At 43.4% G+C, this 22,121-nt stretch overlaps 1 protein-coding gene across 4 annotated transcripts in view; it reads right to left on the bottom strand.

Moving 5' to 3' along the window:
* The window catches only part of chrm4a (cholinergic receptor, muscarinic 4a), a 78,907-nt gene extending 67,351 nt beyond the window's left edge, over nucleotides 1-11,556 (bottom strand). Inside the window, exons 1-2 of one of the 4 annotated variants that reach the window (XM_080191617.1) lie at nucleotides 11,306-11,556; nucleotides 10,461-10,588 (exon numbers count right to left, since the gene is read on the bottom strand). The gene's annotated coding sequence lies outside the window, so the exon portion shown is untranslated. Of the gene's footprint in view, nucleotides 1-10,460; nucleotides 10,589-10,738; nucleotides 11,069-11,305 lie in introns of those variants that run through there. The other 3 variants (XM_080191616.1, XM_080191619.1, XM_080191618.1) reach the window with 3 other exon arrangements.
* Nucleotides 11,557-22,121: the final 10,565 nt, after the last annotated feature.

Genomic DNA, 22,121 nt, shown 5'->3' with positions numbered 1-22,121 from the left:
GACTTCCCCCTCCTCGCTGAACCTGACCTGCTTCCGGGTCAGAAGGAAGTAGAATCCTCTGTCAGTTGGTCCTTCCATGGTGAGTCCTCCTCCTCTTCCCTTTTCAGAGGCCGTCCCTTCACAGCAACTTCATTTCATGGTTAAGTTACAGAGGCACAGCAACCACACTCCTGATAACTTGTCTATCTGTATACATCATAATTTTAAGCACCAGTTCCCCAAAAAACCTTCAAAAAGTACAGCACTGTAATGCTATCAAAACAGCCCGAAGTAAAAGTAAATCAAAAAATTCTCACCTGTACATTGGTGTCTTTTTTTTATTCGTTTGTGGAATGTGGATGTTGCTGGCTGGTCAGTATTTATGGCCCATCCTTAGTTGCCCCTTGGAGGGCAGTTGAGAGTCAACCACATTGCCACGGCTCTGGAGTCACATGTAGGCCAGACTGGGCAAGGAAAGCAGATTTCTTTCCCTGAAGGACATTAGTGAACCAGATGGGTTTTTCTGACAATCATCAATGGTTTCATGGCCTTCTGTAGATTCTTAATTCCAAATAATTTTTATTGAATTCAAATTCCACCATCTGCCGTGGCAGGATTCGAACCCAGGTACCAAAGAACATTAGCTGAGTTTCTGGATTAATAATCTAGTGATAATACCACTAGGCCATCTTTAAATTTCACTGTTGTATGGCCCTCAAACTTTGGAATGCCTTTTTCACATGGGCAAACAAAAATAACATCAAATCGCCAGAAGGGCTGTTTGACGTTACGACAGCACCATTCTTGTCTTTCTCACTTTCTGCATACTGCCCTTCCCAACCTGGGGCATCACACAGGCTATACTAGAGCTGGCTGGAAACACAAATCTTCCTGCTTCGGGGATTCACGTGAAGTACAACAGAGCCCGATTTCGCACCCCTGTCTTCTGCTCTCAAGTGCTGGGTCCTAGCATGGTTGAGGATTGGAATCCCAGTCAGTCTGTTATTTCTCTTACGATTGTATCCTGTAATTGTTATATAACTGAACAACTTGCTGGGCCATTTCAGAGGACATAGTGTGGTAAGTTTCAAGCACATATTGCAGGACTGGAATAACATGCAGAAAAAAGTTGACAGGTTCACTTCCCTGAAGGATATTAGTGAATTAGTGATTTATGGCAAGCCAGCAGCATTAGAAATAATTTTTCATTAGTGTTAACCCACAAGTAGCCAAATCTATCATCTTGGATCACACAATTTGTCATGACAGGGATTGAATCCCTGACCTCTAGGTGTCATAATCGCTACTTTACTGTGTTTACCGGCTATGTTTCCCACCCAATAAACATGCCTCTGCCATTGCTCCCTGCCATCATTACAATTTCTGCTGCCAGTGTTATTCTCTGCAATATCTCTGCCAGCTCTCGTGCTGCTGATGTACCCAGGCCTGGAGTTGTCAGCACTTAAGGTTGCAGAGAAACATAGAAGATAGGAGCAGGAGGAGGCTATTTGGCCCTTCAAGCCTGCTCCACCATTCGTCATGATCATGGCTGATCATCCAATTCAATAGCCTAATTCTGCTTTCCCCCCATAACCTTTGATCCCATTCGCTTCAAGTGCTATATCTAGCTGCCCCTTGAATACATTCTGAGTAATGCAAAATATTGACCATGAATCTCCCACTGCAACCCACAACTTTTCTGGTGGGTCACAGTGGGAGATGTGCATTGCTGGCCTTGTACCGGGATTTGTGCATGTGCCAGGAACGCATGTGCATCTCCCAGCTAGCGAAGAGTTGCCGGTCAGGCCACGCTGGAAACCAGGGGAAGCCAAGTAAGTCATCTGAATCTTTTTTAAATGTATTTTAAATATGTTTAGCAGGCCATTATCAGGAACTTTCAGACCCCAATTGAATCTCCCACTTCATTCTGGCAGGGTTTAGGCTAGCTCCCCATGATTGGGAAACTAGGGGACATCCCACCAGAATGAAGTGGGGTGCAATCGGGGTGCCCCCAGGCGGTCATGCAGCAGGGGATGGTGCCCCCTGGGCATGAGTATCCTGGCAGTGCCAGCCTGTGCCCACACCCAGGGGGCACCTTGGTGCTGCCCGCTGGGCATTGGGCAGTGCCAAGGGGGTGGGGCATATTGTGGGTGGGGCACAGGGGCAATCGGTGGGTGTTGGGAGTCCCACTGCCACTCTGCATGGTGATCAGTCTTGGATGGAGGTAGGGCAGTGATTGGGGCGGGCTGGGAGGTGGTGCAGACTGCCAAGGGGATGGGGGGGGTGCAGACTCTCAGGGGGGGCCTCCTGGGGTGAAGGGGATGGGGGGGATCAGGCGCTGGGGAGGGTTGGCCTGTGCATCGAAGCGCTCTGGGATGGGAGAGGGGTGTCAGGGATGGCCTGGGTATTGTTTTGCAGGCTGTGATTGGGCCACGAGAATGGGTTGGAGGGGCAGCACTGCGGTGTCCCAGGCTGGCCAGCGATTGAGCTGACCAGCAAATGGAGAAATTGACAGATCAGGGCTGCTGTGCAAGCACAGAGTTCAAGCTGAAGCACTCCTGGGGTGGTATGGTGGCACAGTGGTTAACACTGCTGCCTCACAGCACTAGGGACCCGGGTTTGATTCCCAGATTGGTTCACTGTCTGTGCGCAGTCTGCACATTCTCTCCATGTTTGTGTGGGTTTCCTCCCAGAGCCCAAAGATGTGCAGGTTAAGAGCCATGCCAAAATTGCCCCTTTGTGTCAGGGGGACTAACTAGGATAAATACATGGGGTTATGGGGATAGGGCCTGTGTGGAGATTCATAGAAATTGTAAAAACCCTACAGCTCAGAAAGAGGCCATTTGACCCATCGAGTCTGTACCAACCACAATCCCATCCAGGCCCTACCCCCATATCCCTACATATTTACTCACTAATCCCTCTAACCTAGCATCTCAGGACGCTAAGAAGCAATTTTAGTATGGCAAATCAACCTAACCTGTACATCTTTGGACTGTGGGAGGAAACCGGAGTTCCTGGAGGAAACCTGGAGGATTGTGGTCAATGCAGACTCGATGGGCTGAATGCCTTACTTCTGCACTGTCAGAGTCTATGATTCTATGAACCCGATGCAAATAGACCCCTCCCGCCATTCCGGGTTTGTAATGATATTCATGACTAGGACTTCTGCAGTGCACAGAGTACAGAGATTCAGGTGAGAAGCTGAACTGACAAAACAGTCAGAATTTAGAACAATTTTCCCACTAATTCAGCACTTTTTGGAGAATTGTGGCCATTATTTCCCACACCTCCCAAATAGAATATATATCTAAAACTTTTCCCCCGGTAAATTTATTCTTATACATATGCCAGTATTTTATAACCTCAGTTGGGTGAGGCTCGTAAAATCCTGCCTGAGGCCAACAGAGAATTCTGTTCAGTGAGCCTCACCTACCCCAATTCAGGGGTGGACAGTGCAGTCAAATTCCTGCCATAATCTTGCTCAAACCAAGCTCTTCCCTGCCTTCAAAGAGGTTAAATCTCATCCAAGATCATGTCAAGCTAAATTTAACCGTAATGTAATTTAACGACGGAGGGGTGAGATGGAGGGTTAATTCTGAAATTAAGTTACCAGTGGAGAGTGGTGGTCAGTGAATCTGAACCCTATCTTAATATGATAAAAGAAAGTGTCAAAGGAATTTTAAAATTTGCAAATGTTAGTGCTAATGAGAGGGATTTTACATTTGGACAAATGCTCTTGAAAAACTTGAATGGTAAATTGCCCCCACATTGTATTTTTTGAAGAGAAAAACACATTTTATTTTGACCTTATAACTGTGTTTGGAGGGCTGGAATGTGGGTGGAAGGGATTGGATGAGGTATTGGCTTTTAAAAAAAAACTGATCTCCCTTCAATCACTGACTTAATATCCACACAAAGTGCCTTGAGTAAAACCTGTGGCTCTAAATCGAGTAACATATTTTCAAAAGGACTTTTAAATATATGGAACTGAATCTTTAGTCGTATAATAGAACTAAAATATGACATTCTTACACTAAAGGTGATGATTTATTAGATGGATAACTTTGTTTTGACAGATGTGTTTTTATGGTCTCTTAATAACTGCCGACATGAGTTTCAACATTACCGACAGTACACAGGATGAAGAAATGTCTTCTTGTGACTGGTCAAATGAGTCTCCGGTGGTTAGTCAAGAACATCAATCTAAGAGATAACTGTTCCTGATCCTTTATTTCCAACATAGAGTTCTGCCTCAGTGAAAGGCATATCACAAAGCATCTATTGCAAAAAATTGATGTTTAGTTAAATCCAATGAAAACCAATTATATGTCCTTTCTTCCTTTCCTATTCTATTACATTAATCATTTCCCTTGTTGTTCCAAAAAGAAATGCTTCAAGATTAGATTGAAACCAAATATTACCACTATTTTTCTTGTATATTACAGGAATTAAGCTGATTGTTATTGCCAATGGTGGGTTTTCTATATTATCAACACAAGATTATACATAGATGCATAGACGGGAGAAGATAATCTCCTTGAAGGGCTGGCTTAGCCGTTAGACTGGTACAGCCCATTCTGGCCTAGTCTGGTTTGGAGCTTCACCCAGCTCTCTTTCCAGTGCTATAGACCACAGACTTCCCACAACCAGTATCAAATGAAGAAATTAATGCAACAATTTAACAAAACAACTTGCATTTATATAATACTATTAATATAATAAAACATCCAAAGTGTTTCACAGGAGCAATCAGACAAAATTTGACACAGATAAATAAAGAGACATTAGGACAGGTGACCAAGGCTTGGTCAAACACACTCCAGAGAGTGAAGTAGAGTGAATCATAGAATCCCTACCTACAATGCAGAAGAGGCTATTTGACCCATTGAGTCTTCACTGACCCACTGACAGACTATCGCAGTCAGCTTACCTATGACTGTGTGACCAAATTCCTCTCCAACTTGATTTTCAAGTTTGCTGATGACACCACCATAAAGGGTCAGAACTCAAACAGTGATGAGACGGAGTACAAGAAAGAGATAGAGAATCTGGTGAACTTGTGCGATGACAATAATCTCTCATTTCATGTCAACAAAATGAAGGAATTAGCCATCGACTTCAGGGAGCGTAGTGGAGGACAGGTCCCTACCTACATCAATGGGGATGAAGAAGAAATTGTTGAGAGCTTATAGTTTTTAGATGTCCAGATCACCGACAGCCTGTCTTGGTCCCTCTATGCCGACACGATAGTTATGTAAGCACACCAATGCCTCGACTTTCTCAGAAGACTAGGAAAATTTGGCATGTCAGCTATGACTCTCACCAACTTTTAAAGATGCACCATTGAAACACATTCATTCTGGTTGTATCACAGCTTGGTATGGCTCCTGCTCTGTCCAAGACTGCAAGAAACTACAAAGGGTCATCACTCAACCCAGCCTCCCATCCATTGACACTGTCTACACTTCCTGCTGCCTTGGGAAAGCAGCCAGCATTATCAAGGACCCCACGCACTCCAGATATACTCTCTTCCACCTTTTTCTGTCAGGAAAAAGATACAAATGTCTGAGGACACGTATCAATATACTCAATAACAGCTTCATCCCTGCTGCCATCAGACTTTTGAATGGATTTACCTCACATTCAGTTGATCTTTCTCTACACCCTAACTGTGACTGTAATACCAAATTCTGCACCCTCTCCTTTCCTTTTCTATGAACAGTATGCTTTGTCTCTATGGCACGCAAGAAACATTAGTTTTCACTGTATGCTAATACATGTGACAACAATAAATCAAATCAAATATCTTCCCCTGGCCCTCTTCCTGGCCTATCCCCGTAACCCGACACATTTGCCATGGCTAATCCATTTAACCTACACATCTTGGTACACTGATGGTCTACTTAGCTTGGCTAATCCTCTAATCTGCACCTCTTTGGACCGTGGGAGGAAGCCAGAGCACCTGGAGGAAACCCACACAGAAACAGGGAGAACATGCAAACTCCACACACACACACACACACACACACACACAAACAGTCGCTCAAGGCCGGAATTGAGCCCAGATCCCTGGAGCTGCGAGGCAGCAGTGCTAACCAGTGTACCTCCATGCTACCCTTGTTGGAATGTTGGAGGCAAAGAGGTTTAAGGAGGGGAATCCATAGTTTAAAGCCTATGCAGCTGCCAATTCTGGAGCGGTGCAAATCGGGATGCACTTGAGGCCAAAATTGGGAGAGTTCAGAGAAGTTGGATGGGTTGGCAGACTTTAGATGAGGTCATCCGCATAGAATCATTGTTACCTAATGGCAACTGTAGGAAAATAAGCAAAGGCATTCTCTGGTGTTGTGTTGAGATATTTCTTATACTGTGAATATCAGTTAGAAAACAATAAGCATGGGCTAAGTTCTTACAAGGTGAACATATGCAGACAAATTCCCTGTATTTAATCAAATATGAATGTGGTATGTTATGTGGATTAATGAAAAGCTACATATGAAACTTTCCAAATCATAATAATAATGGTACCCAACAATTTATTATGCTTTGATTATTTGGTTTATTACAACAATAAGCCACCCACTAATACGATAACTGTCGGCTTATACCTCTGCTATCTATTCTGCAACCATATTCTTCCAATACTTCCAAGGAATGCAAAAGAAGTACCAACATCATTTTATACTGAATTAAAAAGGAGGAATTATTTCTTGCTCTGACAATGTGTCTAGCTGCCTTTTTTTATTCATTCATGGGGCATGGGCATCACTGGCTACTTGAGAAGGTGATGGTGAGCTGCCTCCTTTGATGATTGATACAACTGAGTGGCTTGCTAAGTGATTTCAGAGGACTGTTGAAAATCAGAACATTGCTGTGGATCTGGAGATCAGGTAAGGGCAGCAGATTTCTTTCCCCAGAGGACATTAGTGAACCAGATGGGTTTTGCTGACAATCGACGACAGTCATCAATAGATTTTTAATTCCAGCTATTTTTTATTAAACTGAAATTCCACCATCTGCAGTGGTGGGATTCAAACCCCGGTCCCTAGAATATTAGTTGGTAGTTATGAATCATTCAAATTCTAAATAACAGGTTGCATGGTCACCTGAATTTCACAATGTGCTTTTGCCCCAGTGCATTCTCCCAGGTATTTGTTAACCCATATAAAAACAAACAGAAAGTAAGGCAAAGCTTATCTAAACTCCAATCCAGGTTATTGTATAAATCAGAATTATTTAAAACATTGTGCATTTACTCCAATACAACTTTGCTATTCCCATTAAAATCTATTTCAAACGACAATGCATTAATTACTTTAATCAAATCTTCATGTGCATTTTAACCAATCTGCAATGCATATCTAAGGATTTCTTTAAAAGCTGGATCATTAACTATTGCATTAATTATATTCATTAGCAGTTTACCACATAAACATTCCCCTCTGGTTTCCTTTTGCTTGTTTGGGAATGGTATATAATGGAAACACATCTATTAGTGTCTCTATTTGAATTTTATACCAGGAAATAATTGGGAAGTGAGTTCAGTGCTGGGTCAGGAGATCCAGGCATGTGTTACCTGAGGTTAGTTGTGTGCATCTGTACCTAGCATAAATGCTGCATTTTGGTATTTGGTAATAAGAAATGACAATTCTTATATTAAATCCTGTGATTCCAATTTTATTACATTAATTACCTTCATTGTTACCTTCATTATCAGCATTGTTCTAATTCCATTAACGGCATTTCATTCTTTTACTTTTAGTGTGTCATTGAATAAAATATACAACACAAATAATTATTGCCTAAGGTATAATTTTAATCCGGGCCCAAGATTATAGTAAACATACTATAGCTGGGGGACATAAGCTATAAACTATGATTTCCTGATACTATTAGTTGCTTATGGTGAGCACAATTAAAATATTTTTCTTGTTGTTGTGCTGTAAATGCACATGAAAAAGCAGACGATTTTTCAAGGTTTCCCATATTCCATACTTGAAGACCTGCAGGTTTCCATTTTGTTAATGTATTTTAAGTGAGAAAATCACTGAAACATCCATTTGAAATGAGGAGATTTTAGCTGTTGTGGAGAGCTTGGTGCTTTTAGTTAGACACAAATTGTAGCTTTCAGAGGGGTACTGACCTTAATATTTCAGCAGTGGAGACAATCATTCATTGATGTGACTAATCTTGTTATTTAGGGAGATTGCTTTTAAAGATGAGCAGAATTATTGCGTGGAGGATTATTTTTAGTTATTAGTTAAAAATATGATTTTTAAGAGATTATTCTGAGACATGAATAGTTTCATCCTTTGGGTAGGGGAATAGTTTTTTGTGAGGGCTGAGTTCTTAGGGTTGGGGAGGGTAGTAATTCTTGGTGAGAGCTGAGGGTTCAGTGTGGCATTGGGTTTTTGATTTTGATTTGATTTGATTTATTATTGTCATATGTATGAGTATAAGTGAAAAGTATTGTTTCTTGCGTGTTATACAGACAAAGGGTTTGCTTCTAAATAGAAGCTGTCCAGTTCATGGTTAGTATGAGATTAGGACCAATCGAGTCAATCTGAGTTTGGAGCAGAGCCTTTCTAATTGGTGTTGTGTATTAACCCTCAATTGGCTTTGCTATCCCTATCCCTGCTCAGGCAGGTGTTGTAAAATGAGAAGTTAGCAAATTTTTGTTGATTGGATTCCTTATGGAGGATACCAGGTTTGATTTTGATGTAGAAATACCGATCAGGTTAACACCATATGTTAAAAAGCAGCCTCCCATAACTGGACATGCAGCTAATTGCTGAAATATGGAAGTTACTGTCAGCAATGTCCTGCTTCTCCGTAAGATGAATCTTACCATCTGGCTCACCACTGAAACATGTTGTGAGGCATAACTCTCCTGTACTTACCCCATGGAAAGCACTTGAAAAACAGTCAGGGCTTGTCTATACCATTGAGACATTGTGATAGTTTTAATTGCTGCCAATTCTCTGGCATTGAAATTAACTTTCTTTTCAAGTGCAGAGTCTCATTCCTTCAGCTTTTAATTCCTTCAAGTCATTCGTAATAAGCTGCATGTGTTTGCCCTTTGCTGTGGCGTAAAGGTGACAGACGGCATGACAAATACAGGAATTTATTCTAAATGTGCGTTCAATTATTCATTGTCTCGTCATATCTGAGCGCAATATACAAAATGCAAAGGGACACATCTGCCCTTATCAGTGTGATTTGGCTATGTCGGTGTGTGCTGGGAGTACTGGTTTTGACATAGTCTAATCGTACAGCGAAGACTGGAAACACATCCATTGCACCGGCAACTGACATGTGGAGCCATTTGTGATAATGTTAGGTAGTCTTTGGATTGAAGGCTGTTTTTGATTTGATGAATACCTGGTTTACACACGTTGCGGTCCGAATATTTAAAATTTAGTTCGGTTTGACTGTGTAGCATTTGCCCATTTGTTGGCTGGAGGATAAGTCTTACCCTCAGTTAGTTTCTGAGTTTATTGGGTTATTATTTAGTGGTTTGATAAAGGAGTGGATTAATTGTCTATTGCTGGATTAGGCAGTGTTTAGATGATTACTTTCTTGGTTGGAACTAAATTGCTCTCTTTATTGAATAGTTTCGACAGGTACTGATTCCGCTCTCGGGGTTGGTTTATTTCATTCAAGTGAGGAGTGTTTGGCTTCTTGACTGTTTTTTAAAATCCATATATCTAAGAGTTGCATGCACTGAATGGGAGATTGGGTGCAGTGTCCATTCGATTGGAAACTAGATTCTTCCTAAATTATGCCTGTTTGGGTTTACACCAAGATCTCCGCTTTCAAAGAATTTAGTCAGGAACATTTTCACAACCCGAGAATGGATCATTTGTTAGTTGGCAAAGTTAATGGAAGTTTTGCTACGTTTTAGCTGATGGATCTTATGACGAGAAGGCTTGGTGGCAGCCACTGTTCTAATAGTTCCTTATCCCACCATGTAATTGGAGATCTGGTAAAAATCGGTGTAAAATAACTCGATTTTCACCATTTCCAACAAGTTAGATTCATTGTTGCTTTTTTAAATGACGAGTTGTTTTTTAATCAGTTCGAATATACATTCACATTGTACCGTCACCTTCCAATCATTGTCAACCAAAAGAGAAAATGCTGGAAAATCTCAGCAGGTCTGGAAGCATCTGTAAGAAGAGACAAGAGCTGGCGTTTTGAGTCCAGGTGACCCTTTGTCAAAGCATTTTTTCCCCAATCACTGTATTGTGTTTCCAAACACGACTAAAACACGGGTGAATTTTCACCAACTATTGAACATTCAAAGGACTAACAAAACACATTGACTCCATTCCCCATTAAGATAAACGCCGTGTATCACCAGGTAAGCTTTCCTGCTATTTAACAAACACAAGACTGAATCTGGTAGGGGAGAGCACCGTTTTTACATAGAGGCTTTCATCAAAAATATACAAACGTGCTGCCCAAGATTGAACGAATACCTTTTCTGCCAATGACTCGAAGTTGCAACAAACTTCTACCCGGTTCTCTGTTCGATTACAGTCGTTTAGCGGCATACCGTCCGCCGACATTCACTCTCTGGTGTGTCAGTGTGACACCATGAACGGCACTTAAAAAGAGAAGCATTGTGTAAGTGGCAATCCCAACTGTTGTTATCCGGTGCCATCCTGCCAGGCTGCACATAGAGCGGGCAAACCTCCTTAAGATATCTCAACTTGACAAACATCATTTCAGGAGTCTGTAAATAAAGATCACTTACCTGAAATCTTCCATAGTCATCAGTTCGCTTTCATGAAGTTACAATCCTTGAGAGTGTCCGACCAGGAATTTCCTGAGTTTAGGATTGTGTGCGCGCAGACTCTACCTGAGCCAGGGTGTCTCTGTTAGCTCTGAGTTCTCGGGAAGTCGTCCCGAGAGGGTCCGTCCACTCTTTCTTTTCGAGCATTTTTTGAGTCGCTCTTACTTGTGTCTGAGGAGATTCCCTCCCCTCCCGCCCCAATTGCTGTTTAGAGTCCCGTCCCTTTGTTAGTGAGGAGAGGGAGTGGAGCCTCCAGCTGCCATGAACTTGTGTTCATGGAGCTAGTGGAGTCTGAGCAAAATGTGATGTTCCTTCGCCAAGCACTGACTTTTTCCCCAGTCCATGGAAATATCGGTAAGCCAATAGAGGTGATGTAATGCAAATACAGCCAATCAACACTGAGTCTCCCGATCCCCTGGTTATAATATACATGATTCCTCCCCCCTTCCCCCCCTCCCCACGAAGCTATTTAACATTGAATATTAAACATCAAATTAGAGTGTACATAGCTGGTTGAATCAAACTCACCATCTCATGAATTGATACTGCTTTGTGGGTAGTAATCGGCCATTAAATCGCTTTCCTTTCTTTCATTCCGTTCCCCCCCCCCCCTCCTCCTGTGTAGGTTCTGCTAGCATGAGAACGGTGGGAGTGCCGCTTGATATCACAGAAAGCAGGACGGTGGTGAGACACAGCACTGAGGAGTAGTAAAACACGTGTCCGTCCCACTGGCTCAGAAAGTGCAAAGCTCCCAAGGTGGAGCTCAGGTTATGCAAAGCGCTTCACGTTCCGCATCTTTGGATTTAGAAAGGGGACCATCTATCATTCTGGAGTTCTTTTTGCTGCCAGCCTCGGTAGCTTTAGTGAATGTGATGTTCCATCCATCCCCCTCCTCCGCCCCCTGCGTGCAGGGGAAACTTGCTGATTGTACCGTGCAGCATAGACTAGACAAGGATTGTAGCGTTGGTTACACGGTTTCCATCCCTGTCACTGTAGCCTCCCCCCTCCCACCCGTTTAGGGTCTCCCCCGGTACCCTATGGGTGACAGTGCCATAGCAGCAGGGAATTGGGTAAATGGCCATATATCGTGGCGAGACATGGTATGCAGATTGGGAGAACAGCATTTGTTATAACACAGGGATCAAGTGCAGCGGCACACACAGGAAAGTCAATAGCGATCTGTTCAAAGCTAACCCGATTAGATGATTGACACTGATTTGAGCTGAAGAATGGGGGTAGTTGGGTCAATTGAAACACTGGAGAATGTTAAACTCTTTAATATTTTCATAATTCGGGGTGTAAACATATGTCCCAATGAGTTCTACTGCTAGATCAGGCGGCATCCAATCAGAATCCAAACGGGAGCAGCTCAATTTGATTCATGTAAGGCTCCCTCCAAAGAGCAAATCGCGAAGTAATTTAATGATATGTGAAGGTGCATTGTGGGCGCGTCTCCATGCCTTCAATAAGAAGTCTGTAAATTCTGTTAACCCCAATCCATCAAGCTAAACTCCCAATCATAACTGTAAAGTGCCGAGTGCTAATGCTGTTCTTAACCCTAACCCTAACTGTAGACAGATTATCCATCGCCAATCCTACTATTAATCCGGATTCAAGCTCAAACTCCGGTTGAATCGGCTGAGTGCAGCGATTTTCATGCAATTCTGAAGCAACCATCATCTATCAAATTCATCTCACCAAGTCGATGTTATTAGGAAAAGAGCACGACCAATTCCTCACAGCCAGGCGAGGAACGGAAAAGAGCACAGAAATATTTACATTTCCGAGCTAAGGAGATATATGTATCTGAATAAGATCGACCTCCAGCTTGTACTGAGTGCAAACTATTCCTTTCATGAGTAGACGTACTTTCCTCTCATTGAATTTGTAGCACAGAAACAAAGTATTCGATCTAATTCATCAGTGCTTTGTGCTGTACAACAGATTTTTCTCTCTCACACAATACTTCATCTAACCTTATCGGCATATCCTTCGACTCCTTTCTCCTACATGTACTTACCATATTCCACTTATACATCTATCTTCTTTTCCTTACTGTTCAATACGGTAGCAAGTTCCACTCTCTGAGCAGACTTCTCTTCAGAATCTATTGGTGGACCTGTGCGTGTCATCCTTTTGACAGGTATCATTGCAAAGAGATCACCACTTTTTTTTGAATAGAAATCTACACTCCAGGTTACGAAACAACAAATTACAGAAGTAATTGCGTCCCTTGTAAATCTATTCACTGCCAGTGCAGGGAAATTGTTATGTTAATGTCCTTTGTCACTTCTGATTAACCCTCATATATTTCAAGCATTAGCATTCTTCCATGAAAAATCTGGCACAGCCGCGTGCGATTCCAGAGAGGAATCATTGCTTTCATGCACCGTCACAAACATTTATCCTTCTGCATCAAGTAAGGGAAACCTGGATTCTTTAGGGTCTGTAATTTATTTTCCTGCCTCGTGAGCTGGCTTCGCCTGTGATTTGTTTAAGAATGTGTGAATTATTTGAGCTTTATTCTCCTTCTCTTCCCCTGCTTTTGGAAAGTTAGTTGTTTCGCGAACAGCATTTCAGCACTATGGACAGAGCCGCCGGGATTCCAGTCGCTGTTCATGGTGCTGAAACGCCCATGATCAGAGAGAATAGGATTTCAGCAAAACCGAATTGCACCAAACCATTCCCCTGCTTTAAACCCTGAATCGGCACAACGACATTGTCATCGAGCTTTGACTGTTATATTTGACTAACACCACGCAGTCATAGCCACAACTCTTCATGCAACATAATGCCGAAGTGAATAGGTATCAGCCTTAGGTCAGTTAAAACACTAAGTTAGAGGAACGTGATTCGAGACCCACTTCACGGATTTGAGCTCATAGTTCAGGCTGGCACTTCAGCACAGAACAGAGGAGTTGCTGCGATTTGCTTGGTGATGGGGGAGGGGGGGTTGTTGGGAAGGGGAGAGGGAGGAGGGCACCTATTGAATTAACTGATACATTGAGATCCTATCCCACCTCTCAGCCGGATTTAAACTGTCCCGTGGTGTAAACGGAGGGAGAACAGCTGTTCTAGCCAATAGTTATCTAACAACTAGAACAAATTAGTGACTAATTCCAGTTTGTGGAGTCTGTTGTGTTCAAATTGATGGCCACTATTCCTACACTAGCCATTGAAAAATACTTGATTGGCACTATAAGTCTGGGATGTCTCGAGGTTCTGAAAGGTGCTATATAAATGCAAGTTTTTCTCTGACTAGATGGGACTCTGATAATTTAAGGGGATAATTGAGGAACTAATTTCTCGAATCTTTTCCCACAGCACCACGGTAAGCGATGACTATCCTCTCCACTTGCCCTTGAGTTAGGACAGCGACTGAGAGAACCGGGGGAGGATGAGGTGGGTGTTATCTGTGTTCATATGTTGTGATGAATTAAAACAAAGGAATAAAGTGAAGAATGTGGCTGGGTTGTGAAACCCGTGGTCGTTGCAGTAGCTGCTGTAGTTCAGCGTGTGTATCTTTTGGAGTCTCTCTCTCTCCTTCTCATTAAATGTGGTTAATATTTTAATGATCTAACCTAACTGCAAAGTGGGTAAACAATAACTCTAAAGCACCATGGGCGTTTGCATTAACCTAGTGGCGTGGAAAACTTTCAAATGATCTTCTGCCAGCCTGCATTTGAGATAAATTATGTTTAATTTTAATCCAGTATTATCACTGGGACAAGGAAAATCTAATCTTTCACAAAAAATGACAAAAAATAACAATTGTGTTTTTAAAATGTGTATTCATCAGGATAACATTGTTATAAAGACGACAGATTCTAATAACCATCTCATGTGCTGACATAGGATAATCTAACAGAATGGGCAGGACAAACTGCAGATGTTGCTGACTTTCAGCTCAAGGGCTTGTATAGAAAATACAGAGAAATGTGGCGGGTAGTGTCTTATTTGGAAGTGGAGATCTGTCAGCTGAACTGTCACTGTCTCTATGATTTGATATCACGGGAGATGGTGCAGATTTAGAAGCCAGTGGGTTAATGTGGAGATTAGAAATGAACCTAGTTGCTTCAAGAATGACACAATTCATTGCTTCCTAATCCCTGAATTATCCCAGGTGGAGAAGTGACGCATGCAGAGTATTGGGAATGCACACAGCGTAAGGGACAAACTGAGTGAAATTCACTAGAGATATATAGTGTAAACTGGGGGGAGGGGGCACTTAGAAATGAGTGGTGAGAACTAACCACTCGACCTATTGAATCAGAGGTCAGTACTTGCAGAAAATGAGAGCATGAGATGTGAAATTGGGAACACAAAGTGCCAATGAAAGTGGGCGAGAAAGGTGAAAAAACAGTCCAGGAAGTGGAGGGGGCGTCAGGGTGAGAGACAGACAACCTGCAAATGATAAGAAGAGGCAGCGAGTGTGAGTGAGGAGACCATATTTTCAGGACAGCACTTAAAGTGTCAAAAAAATGCATGAACAGCAAAGCAACCAAACCCTGAGAAAATGGAGGGCAGGGCGGAGACCCCCAGTACAGGATGGATGGTGAGACACAGTTTAAAGGGGCATTTCTCTCCAAAAAAAGGCAATATGGCAGTGCCCACCAGCATGGCCAATAGATGGCATCATAGTCATTCACGGCCCCCTTTGCAGCAATCTGCACAAACTACTACTGCCACCCAGATCCTAAACGGAAATATTAGATTAGATTGAGTCAAAAATACAAAGCAACCCATTCCTCAAAATATTGGATGTCTTCAGAGTATCTGCACGACAATAAAAGTCAGGTAACTTATTCACAGCACTAACTAGTTAAAAGTTTTCTTATTAGTGCCACAAGTAGGCATATATTAACACTGCAATGAAGTTACTGTTAGAAATGAAGGTGAAGTTGGTGTGCAAAGCAACTTCATTGTGCTCTGGCATTGTGGAGTTGAGTAACTCTCAGCAATAGTGGATTTAGCTTTTCAAAGGATGAAGACATCATTCATGAGCTACCCCTTTCTTCTTCCACTAGCAGCATAATCTAAAACTTATTGTGACTAGGATTGCATCTCAGGCTTCCTCTGACCAGGCAGAAAGACATCCCAAAATAGCTTTCACTTACTTCCAGATATAACGACAAAACTGGGTAAATTCTCTGCCTATTCTCATTCATGTGGAGTTTACATGTCCCTCCACCCCCCCCCCCCAGCCCCCCCACCCATGTCTGCGTGGGTTTCCTCCCGGTGCTCCGTTTTCCACTCACAGTCCGAAAGATTGCGAGTTGTGTGAATTGGTCCTACTAAATTCTTCCTCAATGTACCCAGACAGGTGCCAGAGTGTGGTGACCAGGGGATTTTCACAGTAACTTCATTGCAATGTTAATGTAAGCCTACTTGTGACACTAAGAAATAAACTAAAATCATATTAATTTGGTCATGCATTCGCATGCAGTGCACTTCAATTGTTGTGTACAGTACATGTTATTATTGTTGTTTTTCTACTAGGTCGATATTAGCGGATGAAATGCCTTTTATCTACAATTACATGCATTAGCTGTTCAAAAAGAAACTTCATAGATCATCACATTGAGTGAAAAATGTTGTCCAAAAAAAATCAGAGGTCAGAGAGAGTTCAATGAAATTGCACTTGTGGGGAAAGTTGGTTTAAAATGTGATATGACTTGGTGAAATTTCCCTGCCTTGAGCCAGTAACAAATGAATAGTAGATTTCTCCATGGCCAGGCTGGATGCCAGCCACCTTCAGCCAAAGGAAAAGGAGAGTGTTAAGAAAACTGACTAACACGGCAAAATCTTGGCGCCTGCCTTTGTTCCCTCTCCTTTCCTAGTCAAGTTATTCCCTCTGCTCGCCAGCTGGACTTTGCTTCAGCTTTGGCAGATGGTTGGGTTTTGAGCCGCAGCCATCTGTTGGGGACGTTTGGAATCGGAGACCAACAGCTGGCTCCCAGAACCGTGTGGACTCGGTGTTTCTTTCCCTCTCGGGAGTGGTGGGAGGGGGCCTGCAGAAATCTAACGTAAGGATAAATAAAATATCAAATAGATTTGAGCTGCTCTGATCTGTCTGCTTCCTCGGGGATGGGGTTGGGGGGAGAGAGAGAGAGTGAGTGAAGTGTGGTGAATATGGTAAACCGGCCTTGATGAGATCTAACGGGAACAGAGAGAAAAACAGTTGATTAAGTTTACATAAATGATATCAAATACCAAATAGAGTATTAAGTGTTGAGAAATTAAGATGAAGTTAGGGGGTAATGCAGCATCAGTGTGTTAAGAGTGGCTGGGATTGAACAGCCCCAGAAAGAATAGATTTGGCAAGGAGTAAAAGTAATATGCGCAAATGTGCCACCTAAATATTTTCAATGTGTTACATCCCTTCCATTTGGAAGAGAGTTTATATTGGCACCCTCAGATATGATGGTTATTATTCGTGGTTAGTGTAAGGAGCTGAATATGATCGCTGATCATTGAATCACTTACTTTTCACACCCCACTATTTATGTGATACATTTTTCATTGACATTTCACTTATTCATAGAATCATAGAATCCCTACATTGCAGAAGAGGCCATTTGGCCCATCGAATGTCCCCTGACTCTCTGATAGAGTATCTTACCCAGACACTCTCTCTCCCACCCTATCGCCATAGTCCCATAGATTTCTCATGGCTAATCCATCTAAACTACACATCTTTGGACACTAAGGGGCAATTTAGCATGGCCAATTCATCTAACCTGAACATCTTTGGACTGTGGAGGGAACTAGAGCAGCCAGAGCAAACCATCCCAGACATGGGGAGAATGTACAAACTCCACACAGTTTCTTGAGGCCAGAATTGAACTTGGATCCCTGGCGCTGTGAGGCAGCAGTGCTAATCACTGTGCCACGGTGCTAGGATTTTATGGATGAGTGTGAGTTGTCACTTTTCCATTTGACTATGTCAACACCCTCCCTCACCCACCACCCCTCCCTGAAGTGTCTCCTAAATTTAAATCCAGATCCATTCCTTATAAAGAAGGGTTGAGATGGAACATTTTAATGAGATCATGAGATTTCAGATGGAACGATGGGTTTCAGTTTTGACAAAAGATCATCTGGATTTAAAACATCAGCTTGTTTCTCTCTTCACAGAAGCTGCCAGAGCTGCTGAGATTTTCCAGCATTTTCTCTTTTGGTTTCAGTTGGAAACTGGCTTCCTGTGCAATGGGCCAACTCAGTGTCTTACATAACTGGTCACAAATCGCCTGCCTGCTGAAGATTGTCACTCCTCAAGATGATCAATAATTCAGATTGGAATCTGAAATCTGTCCCAGCTCTGGGACGAACAGATTAAACTCCACCTCCCAAAGGAAAATGGGTTCTAAATATTTAAACGTGTTTGTACTATGAATGGATTTTATTTATTTAATCAGCATTTCAGCCAAACCAATTTGGAAATATTTCAATAGGTTGTGCCTATTTCTCATGTCTTCTTTTGTCCCCTTTGGCCACACAAAACTGCTCTCACATTTCAGACACCCACCTTCCAGGTTCATCGACTGGGGTTGGGGGGTGGGGGGTGGGGGGGGGGGTGCGCAGTGTCAAGTATATTGGAGGTGGGAAACAGGGCTGAAAGGAGACTGGGAGATTGGGAAAGTGAGGAATGTTGTCATATGCCTTTAAGGGATAGCATCACAACATCACTTAAAGGGAAGTGTGTCATGGAATCCAGCCTCAGTTTTACTTCAACCTGAAGCAGAGCACAGATATAAAGCTCTGCTGTGAATGTCCTTAAGTTTTTCTGTCCATATACATCTGTTCACATGTGTCTAGACTTAATAAATAATCCACAATGCATTTATACAATCCCCTTATGAGTGATTAATGCTTTTATATCTTAATAACACACACACAACAAGGTGTGCAGCTTGATTCTTTCTAAACAACATGGGGCATAGCATAGCAGTAAGATTCAGTGCAGGTACAACATAGTCTTTAGTTTGAGCTGTATGTCATGAAATGAGCCTTGATTTACTGGTCAGACTCCAGCAGAGCTGTAGCGTTGGAGAGTATTATAATCACAGGGAGAGGAGAAGGGAGGCAACTGGTGGTTTTCATAGAATTATAGCATCCCTACAGTGCAGAAAGAGGCCATTTGACTCAATAAACCTACACAAACAAAAGTTCCACCCAGGTACTAATCCAATACTCCACATATTTACCCTGTTAATATCGCTGAAACTAAGGGGCAATTGAGCTTGTCCAATTCACCTAACCCGCACATCTTTTGGATTGTGGGAAGAAACTGGAGCACCCAGAGGAAGCCCAAGCAGACATGGGGAGAACGTGCAAACTCCGCACACAGTTTTGGTTTTCCTGTTTCCTGCACTGGACATTTTCCAGCTGAATGCTGAATTTCTGGGAGATGTGGAATATCTCTTAAGGAATAGCCTGTGGAATACCCTGTGAGCACATGCGAGAATCGGGTGTTAGCAATGGAAAGATGGTAGGACAGGAGGGTCTCAATGACATTATTGTTACTAGAGAGGTGGTGCTCAACAGACTGGAGGGACTGATCGTGGACAAGTCCCCAGGACCGGATGGAATGCATCCAAGGGTTCTGAAAGAAATGGTGGAGGTGATAGTGGATGCCTTGGTGGTTATTTTCCAAACGTCGCTGGATTCCGGGGAAGTGCCAGAAGATTGGAAAACGGCTAATGTTACGCTGTTGTTTAAGAAGGGTGGGAGGCAAAAGGCAGGGAATTATAGGCCGGTTAGTTTAATGTCTGTTGTAGGTAAAATGTTAGAATCCGTCATCAAGGAGGAAATAGCGAGGCGTCTTGAGGGGAATTGCTTGATAGAGCAGACGCAGCACGGTTTCGTTAAGGGGAAGTCGTGTCTGACAAATTTATTGGAGTTCTATGAGGATGTGTCTAGGGCGGTGGATAGAGGAGAGCCGGTGAATGTGGTCTTTCTTGATTTTCAGAAGGCATTTGACAAGGTACCTCACAAGAGGTTATTGCAGAAGGTAAGGAGGCATGGAGTTGGGGGTATGGTGTTAGCGTGGATAGAGGATTGGTTGTCAAATAGGAGGCAGAGAGTGGGGGTCAATGGGTGCTATTCGGATTGGCGGTTGGTGACTAGTGGAGTGCCCCAGGGGTCGGTGCTGGGGCCTCAGCTATTTACCATTTATATAGATGATCTGGAGGAAGGAACCGAGTGTATGGTGTCGAAATTTGCTGATGACACCAAGATTGGTGGAACGGCAAATTGCGCGGAGGGTGTGGAGAGTCTGCAGAAGGATCTAGATAGGCTGGGCAAATGGGCCAGGAACTGGCAAATGGAATTTAATGTTGGCAAGTGCGAGGTGGTCCACTTTGGTAGGAATAATGGTAGGAAGGACTATTACTTACGTGGCGAAAAACTGCAGCAGGCGACGGTGCAGAGGGACCGCGGGCTCCTTGTGCATGAGTCGCAAAAACCCAGCCTGCAGGTGCAGCAGGTGGTCAGGAAGACTAATGGGATGCTGGCCTTCATAGCGAGGGGGATTGAATATAAAAGTAGGGAGGTCTTGCTGCAGCTGTATAGGGCACTGGTGAGGCCGCAGCTGGAGTACTGTGTGCAGTTTTGGTCGCCGCACTTACGCAAGGATATTTTGGCCTTGGAGGGAGTGCAGAGGAAGTTTACTAGGCTGATGCCGGAGTTGAGGATGGAGGTGGAGAGACTCTTCCCGCTCAGAAAGGACAGTAGGACTAGGGGGCACAGCCTCAAGATAAAGGGGGGGCGGCTTAGAACGGAGTTGAGGAGGAACTTCTTCACTCAAAGGGTGGTGAATCTCTGGAATTCTCTGCCCGTTGAAGTGGTGGAAGCTGCCTCGCTAAATATTTTTAAGACGCGGGTTGATGGGTTTTTGATAAGAGAGGGGATTAAGGGTTATGGGGAGAGGGCGGGAATGTGGAACTGAGCCACGACAGATCAGCCATGATCTTATTGAATGGCGGGGCAGGCTCGAAGGGCTAGATGGCCTACTCCTGCTCCTATTTCTTATGTTCTTATGTTCTAAAATAAAGTTAATGTTTTACCATGAACCCGACAGTTTCTTGACTTTATTCAAAGATTTTGGGGAAGATTCTCCCAAAAAAAATTCTGAGTGCTAAATTCTTGGGAAAACTGTTTTTCAGTGGAAGTTCAGACTCAAATCTCTCCATGCTGTACACTGAAGAGGTCACAATCATGAATCTCATTGAAAGCTAGGGGTCGAGGCCTATTCATGCCAGAGTCCCTGAGCATGCACAATGGCCCTGATCTGTCAGCCTCCCATTTGCTGGCCAGCTCAATCATTGGGCAGCCCACTCCCCCATGGCCCACTCACAGCCCCCATGACCATTCCCAGGCCAGCCCAACACCCACCCGTCCCAGAACACCCTGATCTCCAGCACCTTCCCCAGCATATTCCCCCATCCCACACACTCCCCACCCAACAGGAAGAAGACCACTCCTCATGGGAAGCAGAAACCCTCCTCCCCCCACCGGGAGGCAGACACCCCAGCAGACCAACCTCCCCCCAGCCTGCCTGATTGCTGGCCCCCTCCCCAACCTCTACTGATTCCCATACAGAGGGGTGGGAGATGCTACCCGGCTTGGAGAATTCAGTCCTGGGCCCGATAATGACATTTAAATTACATTACAAATTGATCAAGATGACTTACCCGATATTCCTGCTGGTTTCCAGTAGGATCTTGACCGCGCCTGCACTCCAGAGGTGGGATACAAATGCAAGAAACCCACAAAATGGCCGACATGTGCATCTCCCAACCTGACGCTCAAAAAATTAACGTGTCACAATGGGAGAATTAGACCCTTCGTTTCCCTGGCAAGATTTCCTTTTATCTGTCCTGTCAAAGTTTCCTGTAAGGATAATAGGGATGGAACTTTCCTGTCCCACCAACCTTGGAAATTGTAGCAGGTGGGACAGAATATGTGGGGAACTATTTCAAGATTTGCTTACCACGGACAGGAATTAAAGGTCTTGGGGCCTGTGCGGCTGGAAAATCCTGCCTTAGGTCTTGAAGGCTTTAAGAATCTAAGAACTAAAGGAATTGGAGCAGGAGTAGACCATTCCACTTTTGAGCCTGTCATTCAATAGTGTCATGGCTAGTTTTCTACCTCAACTCAAAATCAATTTTAAAAGCTGCTTTTAAAAGCCTTGCTTGTTACAGCTACTTCCAAGTGTACAGCATTAGTAAGTTGGCTGTATGTTGTAAGCTAGGTTGAATGGGAGAACACTCACCTCTGTGCCAGAGACCACATTGCAGTTTAGAGGTTTGAGATACTTCAGCACAGGCAATGAATGGTAAGA

Source organism: Carcharhinus amblyrhynchos, chromosome 6, assembly GCF_965287045.1.
Source record: "Carcharhinus amblyrhynchos chromosome 6, sCarAmb.v2.hapA, whole genome shotgun sequence".
Lineage (NCBI taxonomy): Eukaryota > Metazoa > Chordata > Chondrichthyes > Carcharhiniformes > Carcharhinidae > Carcharhinus > Carcharhinus amblyrhynchos.
This window is presented reverse-complemented; position numbering and strand designations above follow the sequence as displayed.